The sequence below is a fragment of the Gavialis gangeticus genome, unplaced genomic scaffold (assembly GCF_001723915.1).
Source record: "Gavialis gangeticus isolate Ggan-Ray unplaced genomic scaffold, GavGan_comp1, whole genome shotgun sequence".
In the NCBI taxonomy this organism is placed as follows: domain Eukaryota; kingdom Metazoa; phylum Chordata; order Crocodylia; family Gavialidae; genus Gavialis; species Gavialis gangeticus.
In genome coordinates, this window is record NW_017729033.1 from 72,342,204 (window position 1) to 72,347,146 (window position 4,943).

General features: G+C 44.6%; 1 long non-coding RNA gene across 1 annotated transcript in view; it reads right to left on the minus strand.

Annotated features, from left to right (window-relative positions):
* Positions 1 to 1,239: 1,239 nt before the first annotated feature.
* LOC109303901 overlaps positions 1,240 to 4,943 on the minus strand; it is a 19,948-nt gene continuing 16,244 nt past the window's right edge. The window contains exon 2 of the long non-coding RNA XR_002099258.1: positions 1,240 to 2,606. This is a non-coding gene — a long non-coding RNA (uncharacterized LOC109303901). The remainder of the gene's footprint in view (positions 2,607 to 4,943) is intronic.

The following is a 4,943-nucleotide window of genomic DNA, read 5'->3' on the forward strand; positions in this document are numbered from 1 at the left end:
ACCTTTGCATCCCGCTAGCAACTCACCATACAGTCCTCCCAAACATCACAGACAAAACTATCTACATTCCTAATAATCAAATCTGCCACTACTAAAGCCTTCTTCTGCCTATAAACTAGAGGCCAGCCTCACATAGGAATTCCTTAGTGCAAGGGGATACAGGGACTTCAGCTAGAGCAGTGGTAACCAACCAGTTGTTTGCGATCAACTGGTCAATCATGGAGCCTCTTGCAGTCAATCTGAGGCTAGGAGGGGCTGAGCACATGTGCACATGCATGCACAAGCTGCCCCCCATCCCCCAACCCAGCAGTTCAGTCTGTGGAGGAGAAAAGGAGTGGAGGCCAGACCGAGGGTCCACAGTGAGGGACAGAGGGAGGAAGAGAAGAGCCAGGAAGAGCCCAGCGCAGCCCTGGCCCAGCCTGCAGTGACAGCAGGCCTCCCCTGCATGCAGATCCCAGGCACTTGGCCCCCATGCCCTCCCGGTGTGCGTGCAGCAGCAGAAGCTGCCCCCCTTCCCCGTGCTGGGCATACCCCACACTCTGCTCCACTCTCTCCCTCACTGCCATGAGGGGGGGAGGTGCAGATTGAGGCTCCAGTGGTGAGAGAACGAGCGGGGCACAGGCAGGAGCAGTGGCTGAGGTAAGTAGGGCCCTACTAGGCCTCCACTTGTCCCACCACCCAGCCTGGCCAGGCCCCCACTCACCTTATACCCTGCTCCTGTCTGTGCCACAGTCCCTTCCTCACCACTGGGGCCCTGATCTGCTCCCCCCTCCATGGCCCATTCCCCTTCCCCCACAGATTTACCTGCTGGAGGGGCACCACCAAATATGGTTTTTCTCTCTCGGCCTCAATTTGCCCCACCTTCCCTCCCCACAGACTGACCTGCTTGGGGGGAAGGGAGAGGGGTGCCATGAGGTAGATCCTGGGTTACTTTTTAATTCACAAAGTGATCTCCTACTTAAAAAGGCTGGAGACCACTATGCTACAGTGTGGGTCCCTGCTGTGAGAGCTTTTCCCTCCTCTTCAGCTTGCTGCCCTCCTGTCCCACAACTTTCATCCTCCTTAGCAGCACTGGTATTGCTTGCATGGAGGTGGTGCTGATCAACAGATACTGTCCTCTTCAGGCCATACACGTCCTTGGATACTCTACCCCTAGATGTGTCATAATCCTGCCTTACTTTTGCTCTTAAAACTGTAGCCATTTTATCAAAGCAAAAATTACACTTAATCACATATATCAAAGTACTAGAGTGGTCTAGGGCAATGGTCCAAAAATTATATCTTTTGATATTTCTTTATTCAGATACTGAAGTGTTTGAGGTGACTATGGTAAAATACTGTGGTATTTTATACAGAAGGGAGATCGTTATTTTGTATGTAAGAATGAACAATTTGTGACACACTGACAAAACATAGGGAAGTGATATTTGACAATAGTTATAAGGCTTATAACAAAGGCTGATAGCCTATCCTCAGTCCATCTTGTTTTACCGAAACACTGTAGCTCATAAGGTCCCAGACATGTTGTTGAATTCTGCAGTTCCCAGACACAGCAGAGTGAGTGAAGAAAGGTGCATCAGTCTCAACTCTAATCTTCTTACTGATGTGGTTATATGATGTTCCTTACATGAAGGAAACAACAAAACAAAGGACAAGGAAAACATGACCTATATCTAATGTCCTGACCTAAGAGATTATAAATATCAGTTGAGATGCTCCTTACAAGTTGCTGCATCTTTTCAATGCATATTTTGAGACTAGATATGATATTATCACCACAGGTTGCGTGGTAACTGTCCTACGATTATAGTGAAGAAATAACAATTTTGGAGAAATAACATCATCCACATTGTTTAGCAGGTAACCATGCCAGCCCCAAATGAATATCGCCTTTGTTTTGAATCAGGACAGCATGGACATTTGTTAAATGTTATCCAGGGTACTTTGATTGCTGACAAGTGCACAGTGAGTTTGGCAAGCAAGCTGTGGCATTAGCTGAAGCTGCCTTCAGTATTCAAACACAAAGGTCTAGATTATTTATTATCAGAGACCCTGAATGCCCCAACCCATACCAAGTCTTTCATAATGGTTTATTTTTTTAGCCTTCAAAATTCTTAGGGCAACACAGTGGTTTACATAAGTACAAACCATTAGTTAAGGTCTTATAAATACTTAACTTACTCATGGACTTTTAATTGGTATTATCACACTTATTTTTTTATCTTTATGTTAAGTGACACACACACACACCCCTATACACATATATAATTCTATCCAAATCTGGCTACATATAAAGACAATTCCTTATCTTTTTCAGGTTTAAAAAAAATCAGTGAAATATTTAGTATCAGTGGAAGCTGTAACCGCATTTTGAACAATGAACCTAAGCAATGAGATTGGACACTAATGCTAAATGCTGCAGTATGCCCATCTCTGTTGGATGATGGGGCAGTAAATTTCAGTAACATAAATGTGAGTGACACAGCCCTCTGTAACTGTATGAATGTTTTTTGTGAAGCAGAGGGTTGTTGTATTTAAAGACATAAACACATGTGGGTTTGCGATGCCCACATGAGATCCATAATCCATCATTATGAGGATGACACCTGTAATAAAAGTAAACAAGACATGTTTACAGACTCATTTCCTTTTAGTAAATAAACACATACCATCACCCAAAGAGGAAAAACAGCTTGGACAGACCCTCAGCTGGTGTAAACTCCATTGATTCAGTGATGAGTAATGACAATTTGCACCTGCTGAGAATTTTCCCAGAATGTTTTGCAGTTTGGAAGCAAAATTTACCCTTAATTGTGTACCTCAATCTGATTCAATGACCCTTTCCTCAATACAAGCAGCCCAAGCAAATTCACTAAGGTCCTTCAGCATAATAACCATCATGCAGAGGCCATTACTATGTGACTTCAAAAGTAAGATCAAATCTCAGCCTATCTGGGTCCTACCACACCTGAAGTGTTCACTCTATCTCAGAGTCGGTTTTCTATTGGCAGTAGTCAATATTTACCATAATTGTACAGGGGTTAGTAGGTCTAATCCTCTAATAAATATTTATTGGGAGAACTACTAACATAACACTTTCTCAATAAATATTTACTAAAGATTTTCTGACAGGAAGCACACTGCCTTTTTCTTTCTTTAAAAAATACACTGAAACAAAAATCAACCAAACAGCTGAAAGAAAGGAATAGAAAAAAATTAAACACTGTGCCAGCAAGGGAAGTACTACTCAGAGCTGAAGTCTTTTTCTCCAACATATTGGCTGGTGGGCTGCAGAAATGAGTTCAAATATAGCTGCAGAAGAAAGAAAGGTTACAAAGATCCTGGTGTCAAAAAAAGTTGCACTAAAAAAAGTGGCGCAGCCCATGTGGCTGCAGCCTGTGCCACCCAAAACCAGAGCCTGGGCAGCCAGAGCCACACTGCAGATGCTGGCCAGGCTCTGCATGCCTGGGTCACCACTGCTGCAGTCCCAGGAGGCCCCCAAATAAAGCTGCTGGGGCCAGCCCAAGTGCTGGCCCCAGTCTCCCCTACCCCATCCGGGGCAATTTGCTACGTGCCACAGCATGCATGCAGGGGCATGCCTGGAGACAATCTAGCAGTGGCAAATGGAGCAAGTTACACCCAGTCAGTTAAAATGGGAATGTTTTGTCATATTGGAAGCTCTCCGGTGGCAGGATTAATATCTCTGGATGGACAGTGGCTATACTAGTTCATATAACTTGCAAGAGTGCTGGGCTCATATCTAGTGTGGACGCTACATCTGGGAGCAGGGTATCAGCCACCGAGAGGGAGAGAGAAAACTTTGTAGGATGCTGATCTGGAAATGAGGCACTTTACTTAGCTGCCTATATATGGGCATAAGAGCAAAATACAGATTGACACTTCAGGTGCCTCCATTTTAGGCTTTGGCATGCTTAAAAAGCAGGTCCCTGGTCTAGAAGGATGTGTCAAAGAATGAGATCAATAGCTAGACTCCTGACACAGTCAAGTGGGAGAGTTGGGCACCTCCTAAGGACAATTCAGAGAGCCCAGATGCTGAATAGGAAACCAGCAATAGGTAAATCTGAACCGTGGTAGGCATCTGAACTCTTGCCCTCTCCAGAATTTAGGCACCTCTGTCCATTTAAGATCCAGAGAACCCAGGGTGCTCTTCTAAGGGCAGGCACCCCACAGAGTCAGTGGTACTCCTCATTTTTTACATAATCATCTAGTGGTCAAAACACTTGCTTAGGAATTGCAGGCCTGGCTCATTGGCTAACCTGAGTTCACATGAAACCTACTTAACTCAGCATCTGTACCACCAGGGCTTCTCTCTCTAGCCTTGATCAGAAAAAGAAATTCAAAATTAAGAGGTTTTAATGGTAGACTCCAGGTGAGACAGAGCTTTTATGTAGCAAACATTATTTCATACCAGTTTGCAGAAACTGCAGGAGCTTTTACTACCCATCACTGCAAAATATTTTCCTGTAAATCAAAAGCTGGTTTTGATGTGGGAACATGCTTGAACTATTGGACATTGTCTTGAACCAAAATATTCTCTACTGATTTGTTCTAACCCCCTCTCCCCCACCACGACTCCCATCACTACTAATTTTACTTGCTCAGAACTTCTCCAGCCACAACTTGACTGTCCTGCACCCGAGCAACCAGGTCCAGGAATCCCCTCATGTTTCACAGATGAGCTTCACTGAAGGATAACCATTCTGACACCACTCATTTCATTTAGAAGGTCTAGAAGGATCAGTTAAGGGCCACTAATCCTCCCTGCATCCATGGAGTATATAAAGCAGTGTACAGAGGGCCTTTGTTTCCTTGGCAAGTTTTTTGTATTTTCTCCAGTTCAGAGCCATAGCTGTTGATAAAGGAGACAAAGGACAAAGGAGGGACATGGACCAAGGTGGTCAAGGGCCCTAAGGCCCACCGCA